We start from the raw sequence: 23,537 nt of genomic DNA on the forward strand, positions 1-23,537 counted from the left end.
AGAATATGTAAAAATGCAAACAAATAGAAACTCCCTACAAACAAAGGTCCAGGCCCAGACAGCTTCATGGAGAATTTTACCAACGATATAAAAAAAATATTATACCTATCCTTCTCAAACTGCTCTTAAAAATTGAAGAGGAATGAACACTCTCAAATTCATTTTACAAGGCAACCATTACCCTGATACCAAAACCAGGCAAAGACACTGCAAATAAGAAAATTATAGGCCAATATCTTTGTTAACTATAGATGCAAAAATCCTCAAAAAAATTAGCAAACCTAATTCAATAAAACATAAAAAGGATCATACAGCAAGATGAAGTTAGATTTATTTCAGGGTCACAAGGATGGTTCAACACAGGTAAATAAATCAATGTGATACATTAATTTTTTAAAAAACAAAAAACACATAATCTCAATAGCAGCAGAAAAAGCATTCGACAAATTCAACATTCATGATAAAAATTCTCATCAAAGTGGATATATAGGGAATATATCTCAATACAACAAAGGCCATTTATGACAAACCCACAGCCAACGTAATACTGAATGGCAAGAAGCTGAAAGCCTTCCTGTTAAATTCAGGAAAAAGACAAGGATCTCCTCTCTTGTTGCTTCTATTTAGCATAGTACTGGAAAACCTAACTGCAGCAATGAGACAAGAAAAAAGAAATAAAATGTATCCAAATTGGAAGGGAAGATGTAAAACTGTCACTATTTTTGGATGACATGATACTCTATATAGAGAACCCCATAGCCTCCACCCTAAAACTATTAGAACTAAATAAGAGAATTCAGCAAGGTAGCATGTACAAGATTAATATACAGAAGTCTGTTGCTTTTCTATACACTAATAATGAAATATCAGAAAGAGAAAGCAAGGGTACAATCCCATTTAAAATTGCATCATAAAGAATAAAATGCTTAGGAATAAACTTAACAAAGGAGATGAAAGACCTATACTCTTTTGGTTTTTACATTTTATTTATTTTTTATTTTATTTTATTTTTGGCCACTTCGGGTCTTAGTTATGGGACCTTCGTTGTGGCACGTGGGCTTCTCTCTAGTTGTGGTGTGCAGGGTGAGTTGCCCTGTGGTGTGTGGGATCTTAATTCCCTGACCAGGGATTGAACCCACATCCCCTGCATTGGAAGGTGGATTCTTAACCACTGGGCCACCAGGGAAGTCCCAAAACCTATACTCTTAAAACTAAAAAAGTTTATAAAGGAAATTGAAGATGATTCAAAGAAATGGAAAGGTATCCCATGCTGTTGAACTGGAATAATTAGTATTATTAAAATGGCCATACTATCCAAAGCAATCTACAGATTTAATGCAATCCCTATCAAAATACCAAGTATACCTCTCCCGAACTAGAACACATAGTCCTAAAACTTAGATAGATCCACAAGACTTTGAATTGCCAGAGCAATCCTGAGCAAAAAGAGCAAAGCTGGAGATATAACCCTCTCAGATTTCAGACTATACTACAAAGCTACAGTAATCAAAACAGCATGGTACTGGCACAAAAACAGACATATAGATCAATGGAACAGAATAGAGAGCCCAGAAATAAACTCATGCACCTATGGTCAAATAAACTTCAACAAAGGAGGAAAGAATATACAATGGAAAAAAGACAATCTCTTCAACAAGCAGTGCTGTGAAAACTGGATAGCTACATGTAAAACAATGAAGTTAGAACATTCCCTCACACGGACTTCCCTGGTGGTTCAGTGTGTAAGACTCTGCGCTCCCAGTGCCGGGGGCCTGGGTTCAATTCCTGGTCGGAGAGCTAGATCCCACATGCATGCTACAGCTAAGAGTTTGCATGCCACAACTAAGAGTCCGCATGCTGCAACTAAAATATCCCACATGCCGCAACTAAGACCCAGTGCAGCAAAAATAAATAAATAAATAACCATTCCCTCACACTACATACAAAAATAAACTCTAAATGGATTAAAGACCTAAATGAAAGACCCAAAACCATAAAACTCCTGGAAGAGAACATAGGTGAAACACCCTTTGATATAAATCATAGCAATATTTCCTTGGATCAGTCTCCTAAGTCAAAGAAGTAAAAGTAAAAATAAACAAATGGGACCTAATTAAACTCAAAAGCTTTTGCACAGCAAAGGAAACCATCAACAAAATGAAAAGACAACCTACAGAATGGGGGAAAATATTGTCAAATAATGTGACCAACAAGGGGTTAATATCCAAAATATACAAACAGTTCATACACTCAACATCAAAAAAGTAAACAATGCGATAAAAAAATTGACAGAGGACTTGAATAGACATTATTCCAAAGAAGACATCCAGATGGCTAATAGGCACATGAACGGATGCTCAACATCACTAATTATTAGAGAAATGCAAATCGAAACCACAATGTGGTATCATCACTCACCTGTCAAAAAGTCTACAAATAACAAATGTCAGAGAGGTTGTGGAGGAAAGGGAATCCTTATACACTGTTGGCAAAAATGTAAATTGGTGCAGCCACTAGGGAAAACAGTGTGGAAGCTCCTTTAAAAAACTAAAAATAAAACTACTATATGATCCAGCAATTCCACTCCTGGGTATATATCCAAAAAGATCAAAAACACTAATTCAAATTATACGTGCACTCATATGGTCACAGCAGCACTATTTACAATAGCCAAGACATGGAAGGAAACCAACAGAGAATTGGATCAAGAAGATGTGGTGTGTGTGTGTGTGTGTGTGTGTGTGTGCGTGCGCGCGTATATATGTGTATATACATATATATATATATAAAACGCAGCCATTAAAAAGAATGAAATACTGCCATTTGCATCAAACTGGATGGAACTAGAGAATATTACACTTTGTGAAGTAAAGCAGACAAAGACAAATATGATATGCTATCACTTATATGTGAAATCTAAAAAATAATACAAATGAATGTAAAACAAAACAGAAAAAGACTCACAGACATAGAAAAGAAACTTGTGGTTACCACAGGGGAGAAAGAAGAGGCGAGGGACAGACTAGGGGTATGGGATTAACAGATACAAACTACTATATATAAAATAGATAAGCAGCAAGGATACACTGTATAGCACAGGGAGTTATACCCATTATCTTGTAATAACCTATAATGGAATAGAATCTGCAAAAATACTGAATCACTATGTTGTACATATTGTAAATCAACTATGTTTCAATTAAAAAAAATTTTTTTTCACTTAGGTCTCTAAGCCAAATCACCCAATTTGGTATTATTTACATTTAAAAATCTTACATAATATTCCAATATTTATACTCCTGGTAAATAATTTAATAATAAAACCACTTCTAAAATTGAGAGACACCACCATCACTTCTGTTTCTATCAACTTTATTACAAATTTTATTAATTTTCACATAACTTGCTATAGAAAGTAATAAGCATTTGTCTACACTTAAAAAATTAACAAGTATTAGTATAGAAAATGTATCCCAAGAAGAAAATGTGCAAAGAATTTTATAAAAAGATCCGATTTCTAGTATGCTTCTTGATCACTTTTACAATAACATAAAACAACTGTGTACCCAGAAGCCAAGTACATTCCCACTTTCCAAACACTGACCTTTATACTGTTAATATCCCATAATCAGCCAACGCTGATAAAATATATACATATATACTCCTAAAAAGAGAGAGAGAGACAGAGAGAAACAAAGAGAGAAAGAGAGAGAACTGGAGAGGGTGAGAGAGAAAAGCCTCTTGAACAAACCAAAGTTGGGATCAGGATCAACTCAAGAGGAACAATGGGGTTATTCAGAAGTTTTGTCTTCCTCTTAGTCCTATAGCTGCTGCAGGGGTCCAATACTCCCCTTGTTCGGCTGAATAACAATGGCTATGAGGGCATTGTCATTGCTATAGACCCTGCTCTGCCAGAACATAAACAATAACTGAACAGATAAAGGTAAGGAAGAAATGGAATTTCTCTTGTTTGAATTGTAGAGAAGAAAAAAGTTAGTAGTTAATAATTGCAATGGAAACTTCTTAGTACTCCAGGAAGTTTAAAAGCAGCATGGTACAGGGAAGACAATGCTGGAAAGTGCAGTGGGAATTGAAGGTTCTATACAGTGTTCTACCCTGTCTCACCATAAGACCAAAGACAAGGCATGGGGCCTCCCGGATCCTCCGTTTTTCCATCTGTAAATTAGCAATTGGACTCGTCTGTTCCTTAAACAATTATTTATTGAATGCTTGCTTATGGCATGCCAGGAGAGAGAGCAGTGAATTTTTTTAAAGCTCCTGATCTCCTGCAGTATATATCCTTTTCAGATGATATAGATAATAAAAACATGTCAACGTAGAGAAGGCCAATGGTAGTAAGTTGCTATCCAGTAAAATAAATCAGCAAAGGGGGATAGGCAGTGTTGGTGGGACTGGGGTAGGGAGAGAATGTGGGTTACTGTTTCATGCAGGGTAGTCAGGGAAGTTCTCACTGTTGATGTGACATCTGGGCAGAGGCCTGAGATGAGTGAGGGAAGAGCCCACTGAAAACCTCGGGAGGGGACAGTAGGTACAGCAGCATGGAGGTGACAGCATGCTTGATGTGACCAAGGAAACAGCTGTGAATGAGTAGGAGGAAGGCTGGGGAGAGCTGAAGTTGGAGAGGGAGCAAGGCTCAGGCCATCGGAAAGATTTGGGCTTTTACTTTGAGTGAGATGAAATCCATAGAAGTCTGAGCAGAGGCAAGGTGTGCTCTCTTCTGCTTATTCTGAGATCATTCTGATGGCAGTGTTGAGGAAACTCTGTGTAGGGCTTCCACTTGCCCTTCATCTTGTATAAGCTCTGTTGCAGCACAGAGGTATAGAGGGACACTGGGTAGAAAGCTGCTGCAGATGAGAACTGATTGTGACTAGGAACAGGGATATTGTGGTAGAGATCATTACTGTGGTGTGATTCTGGACATATTCTGAGAGTATCATAGAGAAATGTGCTGATAGTTTAGATGTGTGGGGTAGAGGAGGGGTGGAGGGAAAGTAGGAATCACAGAAAACTTCAGGGGTTTTGGCCTGAACACTTGGAAAAATATAATTATCATCAATTGAGAAGTAACCTCCAGCCTATTTTGGGAGCTCTCTGAAGTCCCTATCCTACCAAGAGCCAGTCTTCTGGTTATCAGTTCTCTGTACTCTGGCTTCTGGCTGATCCCTGCCCTGAGCCCAATCAGTTTAATGGTCTCTTCAATACATCAGGAGCACACTAGAGCAACTTCCAGAGAAAAGGAAAGGACCCCTTGGAAATCTTGAAGAATAGTTCTATTGTATCTTAGGTCAGGAAGAATTGAGAGGAGGATCTACTTTGACATAAACAATACTGTAGACTGTGGTGTTGCCAGCAACATGAAGAGGTTGACATCGTCATCCAGCACCCAGTATTCCTCAATTATTCAGTGGATTTGATCATGCAGAATAGATTACCAATCAACCTTTCATCCAGCTGTTTCCTCCACTAGATAATAAGGAGGAACAATTTCTCTCATTAATCATAACATTTTGGGGTTCGGGATACTAAACAATATAAGGTGATATTATTTTCAGCTTGATGGCAGAGCAAGAAGCCCTGCCTATGATCAAAAAGCTCTGTCTCTCCTATGAATTTTTCCACTACTCCACTCGCAGTGCTCCCAACCCAGCTGCCTCTGCTGGGAGGTGGGAATATAGGGAAAATCTCTTCTATGGGCCATCACCATAAACTGTTTTCCTCAGCTTGCATCAGGTAAGGCTGTTCCCTACTAGGAATTATAATAGTAATGATATCAGTGAGTTTTAAGACTGCCTATGTGTAGTTTATAACTAATTTCATGTTTGTGGCAACCTTAAAGATAGGTTGTAATAGTATATTAAGGAGACAAGGAGACTGAGATTCAAAGCAGTCATATAAACTAGCCAAGGTTTAAGCCAGAGTATTAAGCTAGTATTGGAACCAAGTCTAGATGCTTCCAAAGTCCATGCCCTTTATCATATTAAGCAATTCCTTGTAATGCCAAACATAAGTATTTGACTTTTGATGTAGGATTATAGAAGACTGAAAGCTGTTAAATGTGCAGAATTAAGCCACAATTTTGGACTGACAGGTGACAGATTTCAAATTCTGAATCAGAAACCCTACTCACCAGTCAGTCGTTTTTTGTATTAATGACTGAAAGTGAGAATTGTTGTGATGAATGCCTGTTCATGTAGTCTTCTCTCCCTTGACCATCCTCACTTCTCTTTTTTTCCTATAATAATAGGACATGGTGACTACAGCTTCTACTTATCTGCATGAAGCCACCGAAAAAAGGTTTTTTAAAAAAATGTATCAATATTAATTCCAGAGAATTGGAAGAACAAAACTCATTACAAGAGGCCAAAACCTGAAAGCTACAAACACGTAAGAGTCAAAAATCTTCTCTTAAAAATATTTTCTCTACTGCTTCTCAGTTTTGACCTAAATTACTCGTTTCAGGGTTTTTTGGACAAATGTTATCATTTCTATTCTGATGTTTTAGAAATCTTTTAAAATGTTCTCAGGTTGATGTTTTAGTCACACCACCTACCCTCCCAGGTTGAGATAAGCTATATACTAAGCAGCTCACTGCCTGTGAAGAAAAAGGAGAATACATTCATTTCACCCCTGACTTTGTACTTGGAAAAAACCAAAATGAATTGGACCATCAGGTAGGAATTTTGGTTAAAACAAATATTTTGCCATGATTCCAACATGCAGCTTTATATCCATGTTCAGTGCACAAGTCTTGGAGCCAGAGTCCCTAGGGTCAAATCCTGACTCCCCTACAGCTATGGGTGACTTTGGACAAGCAACCCAGCTTCTCTGTACTTATTTCTTAAAAAATGGTGAATAGGGCTTCCCTGGTGGCGCAGTGGTTGAGAGTCCGCCTGCCAATGCAGGGGACGCGGGTTCGTGCCCCGGTCCGGGAAGATCCCACATGCCGCGGAGCGGCTGGGCCCGTGAGCCATGGCCGCTGGGCCTGCGCGTCCGGAGCCTGTGCTCCGCGGCGGGAGAGGCCACAGCATTGAGAGGCCCGCGTAACGCAAAAAAAAAAAAAAAAAAAATGGTGAATAGAGGAGCTCCAACTTATAGAAATGTTGGGAATATTAAACTAGATCATCCTTGTAATTGTACTCAGTATGGTCTCTACAGAAATTTGAATATGGGATGGCCATAGTAAATGTTTTGCTTTAGGAACACTTTTCAGGTTTTAATTTTTCAGTTCTCCACTGCTGGATATTAATCAATCACCTGCCACCTCCATGGAAGGCAGATTCGTGGCCCCTAAAAAGGGCCAAGATGACAGTTCCTGGCCAAGAGAAAACGCTCACAGGCTGTTAGTTGCTGATACTATTATTCAACCCATTCTTTGAACCAGATGAACTTGTCTATAAGTGATCGTTTTTACCTATAGAAATGGCAATTTCATCCAGTTCAATCTAAGAAGTTAAGATCATTGTTTCAAATGAATGAAAGCACATTATTTTTCAGGTAAAAATGAAAATCATTGTCAAAGGAAGGCCCAACCCACATGTCACTACTCAATGAAAGCCTTCCTGAATTCGTACAGCCCAGAACCACTTCTTCCTCTTCCGCTGCCCCTTCAGCGAACATTCATTAAGTCTCTTATCTCTGTCAAACAGTCAGCTAGTCATGGTCCTCAACATTGCCTGGACCCAATCTTGAAAGCTCCATCATCCTATCCCATCCCAATCTTATCTCTCCCCCATACTTTGGTCTTACCATGTTTGTTGTACTTGCCACCTCTAATCCTTTGTGCCCTTCTAGATATACTTTCTTTTCTACCTGGCATGTCCAATGAAGTCAGTCATGTCAGCTACAAGTATAAATAGCTCAACTCCCTTAGCACTCTTATCCTTATGTTTTAATCAACTTGCCAGTTGAACTGAATTTCTAGCCAGTTTCTTTTGGCTCCTATTAATATATTTCCAAGATTGTGAAACAAAATTATAAAATTAATTGGTATCTTTAAAAAAATATGCTTTCAAAGCTCACTGAAGCCCTCAAAGCTACTCAATAATGTTTGAACTTATCTCTCTCAGCTCCCTTCTTATTCTGCATAGAAGCTGTTTTAAAGCTTCCACCACTTTTCTCAAGATCTCTAGCTACTCTTTTCAATCCCAACAAACAACAGAGGGACCTTTATTGGGAAAACAGAGCCCCTACTTCCTCTCTGCTTCCAAACTCATGTCTACCTTCATTACCCCCATCTCCACTTGTTAGAAGATATTATTTTCTCCAAACCTTAAAGCCAATTATTCTCTAGTTGTTAAAGGCAATGTCCCCATTGAGGACTGAGCTCTTGTTCTTTTCTCAGTCCCCTCACTTCAGCTGTTTCCCATTTTTGTTTCCTCTCTTCCTCCCAGTCAGGTGTTTTTCCCATAATGAGATATGTGTTCATAAGAAAAAAATCTCACATTCTGCAAAAATATACCCTAAAACAACAGGTTTCTGGAAAAATAAGATTAGAAAAAGATTCCTCAAAACCTATTCAATTTATAATAATAACAATTACAACAATAACAATAGTACCTAGAGAGATGATTTGGGCCACGCTGGCAACCTCTAAGTTTTGCTGCCACAACAGATATCAACATACACTCATATAAAGTTGAAATGCTTTTTAAAAAGTGAAAATGGCTGGTGGGAACTTAGAAAATGTAGACAGGAATGGAAGGAATTCTAAGCCAAAGGCACTGCTTTTAAGATGGGCATGGGAAGTAGGGCAACCTATTATCAGCTGAGAATGAAACAAGTCTGAGAGTAGAACTTTATGAGAAGAGAGCTGCAAGTGCAGGCAGCTTTACATTTTCTTATAATCCATTAAATTCCTATTACAGTAGTTGATATGAGGACTTTTTCTTCCATACCAAAGGTTATAATTCTACTCCCAATATTCTGGTAACCGTTGCCTAGGAAACTTAAACCAGTATCTCTAAAATTGAATGTGTATAGGAACTATGGAGGGATCTTGTTAATATACAGATTTTGATTCTCTAGGTCCGGAGTGAGCCTGAGATACTTCACATCTAACAAGCTTCCAGGGGATCTTGATGTGGTCCAGAAGGACTACATTTTGAGTAACAAAGACTAAAAGACAAAACATAAAATCTTCATAATACTTATATTTTCCTCCTATTTTCAGATCTCACATGAGCTAATCTGTTTTACATAAACATATCTTGTAACAGAACAGAATCTATTTCCTATCTCTCTGCATCTTCATTTCCTCAAAAGTTTTTACTCATTATTGCTAAAGCAAAACCCCCCCCTTATATTTCCCCTTATTGCTTCTTCCTGCAACTCAATCTGTTGATTTATCTATATCCTTCCATTCACCCTGAATTCCTTGGAAAAGAAGTTTTAATTATATCCCTTTGTCTCTAAGCAGCTCCAACTCAAGGACAATATATTACTCATCTTTATATTTTCAGGTACATAGTACAGTGCTAAATATATATAATTAATAATAGAAATAATGGTTATATAATGAATGCTACCTATATGCTAAGCACTTTAAATGAGTCAATTCATTTCAACATCACCACAATTTTTTATGTTTTATAGCAGTGTTTCTCAATCTTTTTTTCATTATTGCCCACTGGAGGAGCCTTTTTAGACTTGTTTTTCCGAATGCGTCCCGTGACATTTTAATACCTCACATGTACTATATATCTACCTATGTTGCCAGGTATTGAGCTTAAGAGATACACACACCATTGTAATTCCTAAGATTTATTAACCCCTGGTACCAATTTTTACCACTTTGGAGAAAATTTCGTTCTCAATGAGAATGCATTTTACAGATATGACACTGAGGCATAGAGAGGTTAAGAAACTTGTCTAAGGATACACAGCTAAGAAGAGGCAATAAATGTTGAATGAATAAGATAATAATTGAAAAATTGGGTGGATGTATGGAAGGATGAATGATACAAAGAAGAATATTACATTTCCTGAACTGAAGGAGGTTCGCAGTCTAATTATGTTGTTTATGTCAGTCTCCCCTACTATATAGCTACAGATACCCAAAGCTCAGTGTATTGGGGCCATAGAAAATGCTCTAGAAATGTTTTACTGATTTAACATGCTGTGGACTAAAAAATACACTTTATAGTATACTGTAATGTCATGTAATATAAAGAAATTATAAACAATGGCAGTCATTTAAATCCAAATAATTGTAATAGGAAAAAAAGGCCTTTAAAAATATTTGAGATAAATTTGGTCACTTGAATTATGATAATGTATTTGAAATATTTTCCCACAGGAAGAGTGTTTGTCCATGAGTGGGCCCATCGCCGCTGGGGAGTGTTTGATGAGTACAATGATGATGAGCCTTTCTACAGCGCTAAGTCAAAGAAAATTGAAGCAACAAGGCATGACTATTTAAATTGCCTTAAATTACTTCAGGCTGTAACTTCTTGTTTTCCTTAGTTGATTTCTTTCAAAAGCCATTTATTCACTTTTGTGCCAATGCAGGTAACAGATGCTATATCACAAAACAGTGCTTTTCTGTTTTGTTAGAAAAATGTATCTTAAATTAGCTGGTTGTCTATGTAAAATATACATAACTTCAAGAACATTTGGTAGCCAAGTTGACATATTTTTCACCTCTCTACCACAGCTGCCAGAATTCATTTGCACTGAAGTTTGTGCTCTATGTAAAGGTTTGTGTTACATGCTAGGAGATCAAAATTACTTACATTACAAAAAGATGGGGGAAAATGGGTAAGAAGAAGTGGCAAATGCTGGCTGAGTAGGAAATCAACCAGTTTCAAAGAACCAAACAGGAATTTCTTGGGATTTAAGGTTCACTTTGAAATACCAATCTAACATCACAGTTAATAGACAATCCTCTGGGTTCTGAGATGACGATAGCAGAATAGTTTGAGGATTGGTTTAAAATTAGGTGCCATCAATGTTAGAAGCCCTACTGGGGCTGAGGACTAGTCACAAATGTACAAGCTGAAAGATACATGATTTCAAGGAAGGCCCCTATCGCATCAGTTTCGGGACACCTATTTTAAAGAATATTACATTGATTACCTTTGTTTACATCATTTTCCCCCTAAATGCCTAGTCTCTGCTACAGAATATTCATCATGGTTCTTAATATAGATAGCACCATATGTTCCCTGAGCTTTGGGGCAACAGAAACATAGACATGCTTAGGAAACCCCCTAAATGATTGAATGAAATCTAATTATCACTTTCTGAATTTGAACTGGAAACACATTTTAAAAATTGGATATATTTGCATCCCAGCATATGTATTGTAATCACTGCCACCTGTGGCCAATTTCATGCAATAAAGCATATGTCTACAATGCTCCCACCATTTTTTACTCTACGATCTGCTGACCTTGGCAACACCTCACTCTTTGTTTCCAGCCACAAATTCTTTTGAATAGCAATATTCCTCAATAATCACAACACTTGTGGTTGCAACACACCCATTCTCTAGAGGGGTAACTTCTCTAAGGGCAAATCTATCTTTAAGCTAAGGTGATATTGAGAGTAAATGGGTTTACAAGTTCTCTCCTCCAGATGCCTACAGTCCATTTACTGTCTCAAAGCCACCAGGAGAAATGTTTGAAAAAGGACTACCTCCAGCCATTTGAGTCTACGCAACACAGCAGCAGCTTTAATATAAGCAGAAAACTCAGTCATTGTACATATCTGCAGGTCCCATTTAAAATTTCTTGAAAAATAGATAACTGCTCTGGTAGAAACCCTTGAACTTTGCTGTCAGAATATTATGTGTATAGTACACAAATCAGAATAAAAACCTTTATATAAGGATCATTGTGGATAGAAACACTTAAGATTTTCAAAAACTGTTAATGGTTAGGTTGCTTCAAAGACTAACTGTCCTATTTTCAGGTGTTCTACAGATATTACTGGTATAAATAGAGTTTATAAGTGTAAAGAAAACAGCTGTGTAACTAATAGATGCAAAATTGATTCTAAGACAAAACTGTATGAAAAAGATTGTCAGTTCTTCCCTTATAAATATCAAACTGAAAAGACATCCATAATGTTTATGCAAGGTATTGATTCTATAAGTATACCAATCATTACTTTAGATTGTATACTTACAATCAAAGGACCTGTCCTCATGTTTATAAAATATCTGTGCAAGTGACCTGAGGGACTAGATGTATTAGTATAGAGTTCTTTGAACATTGGCTGCTACATAGTAAAGCACTTAACTAGTGTTATTTGTTATTATTACTATTATTATTACTATCATTATTATTGAAAATCTACATTGCTATGATATTGACTCCTCATTGAATCGTATTTCATTCAACAAACAAAAAATTTGCAGAACAGATCTTAATTTTTGTCAGGTATGTACTTATATCTTTAAATGCATTGTATATAAAACTTTTTTCATCATATTAAACTTTTAGATCATTGAATTCTGTAATGAAAAAAACCATAACTGAGAATCTCCAAGCCTACAAAATAAAATGTGCAATTTCAGAAGCACTTGGGAGGTGATCAGCAATTCTGAGGATTTTAAAGACACTGTGCCTATGGTGGCAGCACCCCCTCCACCCGCCTTCTCATTGCTGAGGATCAGTGAAAGAATTGTGTGCTTAGTTCTTGATAAGTCTGAAAACATGAAGGTAAGCTTCATGGGGAAATTTGGGCAAGTGTTGGGAGGAGATACCACAGATCAGAGCAGTGATGAGGCTAGAAGAAAAGTGTGTAAAGGGGACTGGCTTCAATGGCCTAGGAAGAGAGATGAGAGCCCTGATGGGTTACCAAAGAGCCAATTCCAACCAATCCACTGGTGGAAAAGTGCTGGGGAGAGGTAAAGAGGAATGGGCAGAAGTAGGGATTTGACCTCTCAGGATTCAGCTGCATGTCTGGTAAGTTTCACCCTTTGGAAAGTCTAGTCCCCAGTGGATGGGGAGATTTCACTCACTAATCAGAGTCCATCCACTACAGTCTGGATTGATTCTGCCAGCTCTGGGGAATGGTTTCATTTTGAGACAACTGGTACAGAGGCCTTAAAGAATAATTACAGTCTCTAAGTTTTGATTTCAACCCAAACGCCACCTTACCCTTCAGCTCTTATTTGTGCAGTTTATAGCCCCAAATCAGCTCTAGTTAAAAGTGTGTGCTCTTTTCCATACTATCATATGTCTCATACTACATATAACTATATTTTTCAGTTTTAACAACTCAACAAATTTATAATTGCCTTATTTAATAACACTAATTACTGTTCATCGAAAGTTCTTATGAACACACATTCTATGTTATCTGTTATCATTTGCCAGTCAAAAACCACTTGGTTGTTTTTCTTATCCTTTTTTATTCAGGGTTCTAATCGCCTAAATCGAATGAATCAAGCAGCAGACCATTGAAAATGGATGCTGGGTGGGGATAGTTGACTTTGTAGTACTTCCCACATCAGAAGTAAGCTAATCCAAATAATAAGCAACAATGAAAGAAGAAAGCTCTTGGAGAGCTTCCCTACAGAAGCTTCAGGAGGAACATCCATCTGCTCTGGAATTTAATCTGCATTTCAGGTGAAAATTGTTCAGCAAAAACAATTGTTCAGCAACAAAAAAAGTTTGGCTTTCTTAATTTTTAAGGATATTTCTATGTTAATTTCTACTGTACATATTGCTGCCTAATTATAACATAATTAATTCTAAGAAGCACAGTCTTAAACATATAGAAAGAAGCTCAATTAATTTTCTTAATGAATCAGTTAATATGAATAAATTGATGGATGAATAAGTGTCTATAAAGTCCCACTTTTGTGATTTTGTCTTGTTATGCAAAATTCAGTGCAAAATAAATGTTTCTTAAATAAATGAATATGCTAATGCAGCAACAGTCACCAATTTTTAGAGCAATAAATAAGTTTATGGTATGATTCCATTTTGGGCCAATCCTCATTTTAGTTTCTGTGACATTCTGTTAGGGCAATCTGACGTTAGGGCAATCTGACATTAGGGCAATCTGATTTTTGGATTGGGTTGTTTGTTTCTTTAATATTGAGCTGCATGAGCTGTTTATGTATTTTGGAGATTAATCCTTTGTCTGTTGATTCGTTTGCAAATATTTCCTCCCATTCTGAGGGTTGTCTTTTTGTCTTGTCTGTAGTTTCCTTTGCTGTGCAAAAGCTTTTAAGTTTCATTAGGTCCCATTTGTTTATTTTTGTTTTTATTTCCATTACTCTAGGAGGTAGATCAAAAAAGATCGTGCTGTGATTTATGTCAAAGAGTGTTTTTCCTATGTTTTCCTCTAAGAGTTTTATACTGTCTGGTCTTACATTTAGGTCTTGAATTCATTTTGAGTTTGTTTTTAGATATGGTGTTAGGGAGTGTTCTAATTTCATTCTTTTACATGTAGCTGTCCAGTTTTCCCAGCACCACTTATTGAAGAGACTGTCTTTTCTCCATTGTATATCCTTGCGCCTTTGTCATAGATTAGTTGACCATAGGTGTGTGGGTTTATCTCTGAGCTTTCTATCTTGTTCCACTGATCTATGTTTCTGTTTTTGTGCCAGTACCATATTGGCTTGATTACTGTAGCTTTGTAGTATAGTCTGAAGTCAGGGAGTCTGATTCCTCCAGCTCCGTTTTTCTCCCTTAAGACTTCTTTGGCTATTCGGGGTCTTTTGTGTTTCCATACAAATTTTAAGATTATTTGTTCTAGCTCCCTAAAAAATGCCATTGGTAATTTGGTAGGGATTGCATTGAATCTGTAGATTGCTTTGGGTAGTATAGTCATTTTCACAATATTGATTCTTCCAATCCAAGAACATGGTATATCTCTCCAGCTGTTGGTATCTTTAATTTCTTTCATCAGTGTCTTATAGTTTTCTGCATTCAGGTCTTTTGTCTCCCTAGTGTAGGTTTATTCCTAGGTATTTTATTCTTTTTGTTGCAATGGTAAATGGGAGTGTTTTCTTAATTTCTCTTTCAGATTTTTCATCATTAGTTTATAGGAATGCAAGAAATTTCAGTGCGCTAACTTTGTATCCTGCAACTATACCAAATTCATTGATTAGTTTTAGTAGTTTTCTAGGTGGCATTTTTAAGGATTCTCTATGTATAGTATCCTGTCATCTTCAAACAGTGACAGTTTTACTTCTTCTTTTCCAATTTGTATTCCTTTTACTTGTTTTTCTTCTCTGATTGCTGTAGCTAGGACTTCCAAAACTATGTTGAATAATAGTGGTGAGAGTGGACATCCTTGTCTTGTTCCTGATCTTAGAGGAAATGCTTTCAATGTTTCACCATTCAGAATGATGTTGGCTGTGGGTTTGTCGTATATGGCCTTTATTATGTTGAGGTAGGTTCCCTCTATGCCCACTTTCTGGAGAGCTTTTATCATAAATGGGTGTTGAATTTTGTCAAAAGCTTTTTCTCCATCTATTGAAATGATCATATGGTTTTTATCTTCAATTTGTTAATATGGTGTATCACATTGATTGATTTGCATTATGTTAAAGAAACCTTGCATCCCTGGGATAAATCCCACTTGTTCATGGTGTATGATCCTTTTAATGTGTTGTTGGATTCTGTTTGCTAGTATTTTGTTGATGATGTTTGCATCTATATTCATCAGTGATATTGGTCTGTAATTTTCTTTTTTTGCAGTATCTTTGTCTGGTTTTGGTAACAGGGTGATGGTGGCCTCATAGAATGAGTTTGGGAGTGTTCCTTCCTCTGCAATTTTTGGGAAGAGTTTGAGAAGGATGGGTGTTAGCTCTTCTCTAAATGTTTGACAGAATTCACCTGTGAAGCCATCTGGTCCTGGACTTTTGCTTGTTGGAAGATTTTTAATCAGATTTTCAATTTCATTACTTCTGATTTGTCTGTTCATATTTTCTGTTTCTTCCTGTTTCAGTCTTGGAAGGTTATACCTTTGTAAGAATTTGTCCATTTCTTCCAGGTTGTCCATTTTATTGGCATACAGTTACTTGTAGTAGTCTCTTAAGATGCTTTGTATTTCTGTAGTGTCTGTTGTAACTTTTCGTTATTCATTTCTAATTTTATTGATTTGAGTCCTCTCCCTCTTTTTTTTTTTGATGAGTCTGGCTAATGGTTTATCAATTTTGTTTGTCTTCTCAAAGAAGCAGCTTTTAGTTTTATTGATCTTTGCTATTGTTTTCTTTGTTTCTATTTCATTTATTACTGCTCTGATTTTTATGACTTCTTTCCTTCTGCTAACTTTGGGTTTTGTTTGTTCTTCTTTCTCTAGTTCCTTTAGGTGTAAGGTTAGTTTGTTTATTTGAGATTTCTCTTGTTTCTTGAGGTAGGCTTGTATAGCTATAAACTTCCCTCTTTGAACTGCTTTTGCTGCATCCCATAGGTTTTGGATTGTTGTGTTTCCATTGTCATTTGTCATTGTCAGTGATCTCTTGGTTATTTAGTAACGTATTGTTTAGCCTCCATGTATTTGTGTATTTTATGTTATTTTCCCTGTAATTCATTTCTAATCTCATGGCGTTGTGGTCAGAAAAGATGCTTGATATGATTTCAATTTTCTTAAATTTACTGAGGCTTGATTTGTGACCCAAGATGTGATCTATGCTGGAGAATGTTCCATGCACACTTGAGAAGTGTAATCTGCTGTTTTTGGATGGAATGTCCTATAAATATCAATTACATCTATCTGGTCTATTGTGTCATTTAAAGCTTCTGTTTCCTTATTTTCATTTTGGATGATCTGTCCATTGGTGTAAGTGAGGTGTTATAGTCCCCCACTATTATTGTGTTACCATCGATTTCCTCTTTTAGAGCTGTTAGCAGTTGCCTTATGTATTGAGGTGCTGCTATGTTGGGTGCATATATATTTATAATTGTTATATCTTCTTCTTGGATTGATCCCTTGATCATTATGTAGTGTCCTTCCTTGTCTCTTGTAACATTCTTTATTTTAAAGTCTATTTTATCTGATACGCATATTGCTACTCCAGCTTTCTTTTGATTTCCATTTTCATGGAATATCTTTTTCCATCCCTTCACTTTCAGTCTGTATGTGTCCCTAGGTCTGAAGTGGGTCTCTTGTAGACAGCATATATATGGGTCTTGTTTTTGTATCCATTCAGCAAGCCTGTGTCCATTGGGTGGAGCATTTAATCCATTCATGTTTAAGGTAGTTATCGATATGTATGTTCCTATGAACATTTTCTTAATTGTTTTGGGTTTGTTTTTGTAAGTCCTTTTCTTCTCTTGTGTATCCCACTTAGAGAAGTTCCTTTAGCATTTGTTGGAGAGCTGGTATGGTGGTGCTGAATTCTCTTAGCTTTTGCTTGTCCGGAAAGCTTTTGATTTCTCCATCGAATCTGAATGAGATCCTTGCCAGGTAGAGTAATCTTGGTTGTAGGTTCTTCCCTTTCATCACTTTAAGTATACCATACCACTCCCCTCTGGCTTGTAAAGTTTCTGCTGAGAAATCAGCTGTTAACCTTATGGGAGCTCCCTTGTATGTTATTTGTCATTTTTCCCTTGCTGCTTTCAATAATTTTTCTTTGTCTTTAAATTTTGCCCATTTGATTACTATGTGTCTCAGTGTGTTTCTCCTTGGGATTATCCTGCCTGGGATTCTCTGCACTTCCTGTACTTGGGTAGCTATTTCCTTTCCCATGTTAGGGAAGTTTTCGACTATAATCTCTTCAAATATTTTCTCGGGTCCTTTCTCTCTTTCTTCTCCTTCTGGGACCCCTATAATGCGAATGTTGTTATGTTTCATGTTGTCCCAGAGGTCTCTTAGGCTGTCTTCATTTCTTTTCATCCTTTTTTCTTTATTCTGTTCTGTAGCAGTGAATCCCACCATTCTCTCTTCCAGGTCACTTAACCGTTCTTCTGCCTCAGTTATTCTACTATTGTTTCATTTCAGTTACTGTATTGTTCATCTCCGTTTGTTTGTTCTTTAATTCTTTAGGTCTTTGTTAAACATTTCTTGCATCTTCTCGATCTTTGCCTCCATTCTTTTTCCGAGGTCCTGGATCATCTTCACTATCATTATTCTGAATTCTTTTTCTGGAAAGTTGCCTATCTCCACTTCATTTCATTGTTTTTCTGGGGTTTTATCTTGTTCCTTCATCTGGTACATAGCCCTCTGTCTTTTCATCTTGTCTATCTTTCTGTGAATGTGGTTTTTGTTCCACAGGCTACAGGATTGTAGTTCTTCTTGCTTCTGCTGTCTGCCCTCTGGTCGATGAGGCTATCTAAGAAGCTTGTGTAAGTTTCCTGATGGGAGGGACTGGTGGTAGGTAGAGCTGACTGTTGCTCTGTTGGGCAGAGCACAGTAAAACTTTAATCAGCTTGACTGCTGTTGGTGGGGCTGGGTTCCCTCCCTGTTGGTTGTTTGGCCTGAGGCAACCCAACACTGGAGCCCACCTGGGCTCTTTGGTGAGGCTAATGACAGACTGTGGGAGGGCTCACGCCAAGGAGTACTTCCCAGAACTTCTGCTACCAGTGTTCTTGTCGCCATGGTTAGCCACAGCCACCCCTGCCTCTGCAGGAGACCCTGCAGCACTAGCAGGTAGGTCTGGTTCAGTCTCCCCCAGGGTCACTGCTCCTTCCCCTGGGTCCCAATGCACACACTACTTTGTGTGTGCCCTTCAGGAGTAGGGTCTCTGTCTCCCCCAGTCCTGTCAAAGTCCTGCAATCAATTCCCACTAGGATTAAAGGTCTGATTCTCTAGGAATTCCTCCTCTCGCCAGACCACCAGGTTCGGAAGCCTGTCATGGGGCTCAGACCCTTCACTCCAGTGGGTGGATTTCTGTGGTATAAGTGTTCTCCAGTCTGTGAGTCACCCACCCAGCAGTTATGGGATTTGATTTTACTGTGATTGCACCCCTCCTACTGTCTCATTGTGGCTTCTCCTTTGTCTTTGGATGTGGGGTATCTTTTTCAGTGAGTTCCAATGTCTTCCTGTCAATGATTGTCCAGCAGCTAGTTATGATTCTGATGTTTTCACAAGAGGGAGTGAGAGCACGTCCTTCTACTCCGCCATCTTGGTTCCTCCCCCAACCCATTGTAAAATTTACATGGAATCTCAGGGAACCCCCGAATAGCCAAAACAATCTTGAAAAACAAAATCGCAGGGGTCATAATTCCTGATTTCTAAATTATCTACAAAGCTACACTAATCAAAACAGTGTGGTACTGGCATAAAGACATATAGACCAATGGAATACAATAGAGAACCCAGAAATAAACCCTTGTATATGTGATCAAATGATCCTTGATGAGGATGCCAATACCATTCAATTGGGAAAGAACCGTCTTTTCAACAAATGGTGTTGGGCAAATTGAATATCTACATGCAAAAAAAAAAAAAGAATTTGGACTGTTTCCTTATCCCATATGCAAAAATTAACTCAAAGTGAATCAAAGACCTAAGTGTTAGTGATAAAACTATAAAACTCTTAGAAGAGAACACAGGAGAAAATCTTTATGTCATTAGATTTGATTTCTTGGATGACACCAGAAACACAGGCAACAGAAGTTAAAATAGATTAAATTAAAAACTGTGCACCAAAGAAGACTATTATTAATGGAGTGAAAGGCAACCTATGAAATAGGAAGAAATGTTTGCATAACATATACCTAATAAGGGGTTAATATCCAGAGTATAAAGAACTCCTAAAGCTGAACAACAAAAAAACAACAACCTGATTCAAAAACAGGCAAAGGACTTGAATCAATATTTCTCCAAAGGATACATACAAATGGCCATAAGTACATGAAAAGATGCTCAGCATCCCTATTGATTAGAGAAATGCAAATCAAAACAACAATGAGATACCACCTCACGTCCATTAGGATGACAACAGAAAATAACAAGTGTTAGTGAGGTAATGGAGTAACAGCAACATTTGTGCACAGCTGGTAGGAACATAAAATGGTGCAACTGCTATGGAAAACAGTATGGGTATTCTTTTAAAAATTCAACACAGAATTACAATTTGATCCAACAATTCCACTTCTGGGTACATACTCAAAAGAACTGAAAGAATTGTCTCAATGAGATATTTGTACACCTGTGTCCATAGTAGTATTATTAACTTCAGTAGCAAAAAGGTAGAAACAATCCAAAATTCTTTGACAGATAAATGGATACACAAAATATGGTATATACTTACAATGCAATAGTATTCAGCCTTATAAAGGAATGAAATTCTGACATATGCTAAAACATGGATGTAACTTGAAGACACTATGCTAAGTGAAATAAGCCAGACACAAAGGACAAATATTTTATGATTCCACTTCTATGAGGTACCTACCATAGTCAAATACATTGAGACATACGTAGAACATAAAGTTGTTACCAGGGGCTGAGAAGAGATAGGAAAGGGGAGCTATTGTTTGTCTGGTCCAGAATTTCAACATTTGGGATGCTGAAAATTCTAGAGATGGATAGTGGTGATGGTTGCACAGTGTGAGTGTACTTACTTAACGCTTGCTATAGACTGAATGTTTGTGTGCCCCTAAAATTCATATGCTGAAACCTAATGCCTAAATATGATGGTATTTAGAGGTAAGGCCTCTGGGAGGTGTTTAGGCCATGACGGTAGAGTCCTGATGAATGGGATTAGTGCTTTATAAAAGAGACCCTAGAAAACTCCCTCATCCTTCTACCATGTGAGGACACAGAGAGAAGATGGCTAACTATGAAGCAAGAAGCGGGCTCTCACCAGACACTGAATCTGCCAGTACCTTGATCTTAGACTTCCCAGCCTCCAGAACTGTGAGACATAAATGTTTTTTGTTTATAAGTCAGTCAGTTTATGGTATTTTGTTAAAGCAGTCCAATGGGCTAAGACAATGACATTGAACGATATACCTAACAACGGCTAAAATGGTAAATTTTATGTTATGTTTATTTTATGATAATAAAAAAGAATATATAGTTGTATCTGCTTCCGTATCAACAAAGTAACTCTGAAAGAATTAGTTAGAAAAATATATATTCTTTTCTAGCTTTACTTCATCTTGTCCCTTACTTTAAGACGTCTGGGAATGTTCAGTTGGCAATTGGAATATGATCAGAAGTAGTGTTCCTTAGAACTTGCAACAGGGAGGGAGAGAAATGGTTGGAAGGGGACTGGAAGAATTTCCCCAGGTTTACTCCCAGCTTGGAAATAATCTGGGAGGTAAAGCAATTCCTTTTAAAAAGATAGTCATTGTGCATCATTTTTTACTGTGCACCATTAATTCCAAATCAGTTAGTTATCTGATTCTATCCTACAATATCCTGGTCAGGATGTTAGAGAAAGAATTCTCCTGCCAAAGAGTGTAAAAGCACAAAGTCAATGAATCTCATGACTCTCCAAGAACAGGGTCACCCATGCCCAGGGAGCCTCTGATTTACCAAACTACCTTTATAATTTCTGTGACATAAGAATGGTAAAAGGAGTAATAGGTAATATATAACTAGAAGAAAACCAAAGTTCTGCTCAATTATGTCTTATATATTCAAATATATATCAGTAAAGTTCATCAAAAATAATATTGAGTAAATGATTTTTCATAACCTTTCAAAAATATCTCTAGGCTATATTTTTATTTTATACAACTATATTTTACATATATTTTTCTTTCTCTGCTATTTTGACTTATGAGTTTATAACCAAACTTGATAAAATGTGACTGAGTGTAAGAAAAAAAAGAAGACAAGTGGGATGGGGAATTCAAATGAAAATACTAATAGTATTATGCTCATTATAAACAAAGAAAATTTTAATGCAGGGAAAACTGAAGAGAATCCACCAAGACCTGAAACTGATGAGGACACTCAGACAAACTTGGAGAGTTTCACCAGAACAGCACCTGGAGGTGCATTTGTGGTTTCAAATGTTTCAAAACTTCCCTTACCTGACCTCTACCCACCAAGTCAAATCACAGACCTTGAAGCCACACCTGATGGGGATGAGATCAGAATAACATGGACAGCACCAGGAGATGATTTTGATGTTGGAAAAGGTAAGGATGAAGTTCATACAGTATTGATTAAGTGAAAGGTACTCGTTTCAAAAGCAATGGTGTATGGGTGGGTAAGAGGAAAATAATTTTAAACTAGTAGCTCAGAAAAGTATTAGTTTTATAATCTCATGTTCTGAATCATAAATGTGACACATTTTAACATGTCGCCACTTTTCATGCAGAGAAGGTAGCATTTGGCAGAATTCAGCTTTTATGGAAAACTAAATACGGCTTTGGATATGAGTATAAGCTTGCATTCTAAATATTTTTGAGAAGAATTAATAAAAAGGATTTTTTAATGGATGCTCCAGTTCCTACATCATTTATAACATTTTTTTCCTTAGTTCAACAGTATATCATAAGAATAAGTGGAAGCATCCTGGATCTAAGGGATAATTTTGATGATGCGCTGCAAGTAAACACTACTGATCTGTTACCAAACGAGGCCAACTCCAAGGAAACCTTTGCATTCAAACCAGAAAATATCTCAGAAGAAAATGCAACCCACGTTTTCATTACTATTCAAAGTGTGGATAAAAGCAATTTGACATCAAAAGTATCCAACATTGCACAAGTAGCTTTGTTTATTCTTCAAGCAGATCCCAGTGCTGGTGAAAGTCATCCAAATCCCAGAGTTCACATTTCTACCTTGGTATCGTCAGTGGTTGGATGTGTTGCAATTGTTAGTGTTATTTTAAGTGCCACTATTTGTATTTTAGAGAAGAAAAGAAATGCAATTAGAACAAGGACTGGATTTTAATAAAATAAACAAAATTGAAGGATACTGTAATTTTTTTTTTTTTTTTTTGCTGTACGCGGGCCTCTCACTGTTGCGGCCTCTCCCATTGAGGAGCACAGGCTCCGGACGCGCAGGCTCAGTGGCCATGGCTCACGGGCCCAGCCGCTCCACGGTATGTGGGATCCTCCCAGATGGGGCATGAACCCGTGTCCCCTGCATCGGCAGGCGGACTCCCAACCACTGCGCCACCAGGGAAGCCCGGATACTGTAAATTTTTAAATTCTGCTGTGGATCATTAGCTCATGAAAATAATTTAAAGAAGTCTAAAACAATTAAATATAAATACCCAGAGATAATTGAAACTGTAAGTCAATATTAAAAGTATAATTTTATTTACTCATTGTTTCATTTATCATACACAGTGATAAATAAAACTTTTTTCTTCTTGCTATCTGGTTGTATGTTACTTCATACAAAAGTTTTCTGGAATAATATTTCAAACTTCATCAAAATTTAAAGTTGTCTATGTGAATAGTAAAAATACAAGTGTAAGAAAGCAAAGGAGCTCTAATTTACATTTCAAAACAGTTCTCTGGTTTCTGTGTGTGAAGGGGATCTGCAGTACATGAAAGGAAATATCATGCAGTGAGAAAGCTATAGCAGTTGTCCTGGGTCTAAAATGATTTTAGCTTAGAGGAGATGGATGGGGAAAAGTGGACACACTAAAAATAAAATTAAGTGGAATAGAGAAGATATGGTCATGGATTGTATGAGAG

The 23,537-nt window shown here is 37.2% G+C and overlaps 1 pseudogene; it reads left to right on the forward strand.

Annotated features, from left to right (window-relative positions):
- The first annotated feature begins 3,785 nt into the window (after positions 1-3,785).
- On the forward strand, positions 3,786-22,782 carry LOC136131201 (calcium-activated chloride channel regulator 4-like; annotated as a pseudogene).
- The last annotated feature ends 755 nt before the right edge of the window (positions 22,783-23,537 follow it).

This window comes from Phocoena phocoena, chromosome 1 (genome assembly GCF_963924675.1).
Source record: "Phocoena phocoena chromosome 1, mPhoPho1.1, whole genome shotgun sequence".
Lineage (NCBI taxonomy): Eukaryota > Metazoa > Chordata > Mammalia > Artiodactyla > Phocoenidae > Phocoena > Phocoena phocoena.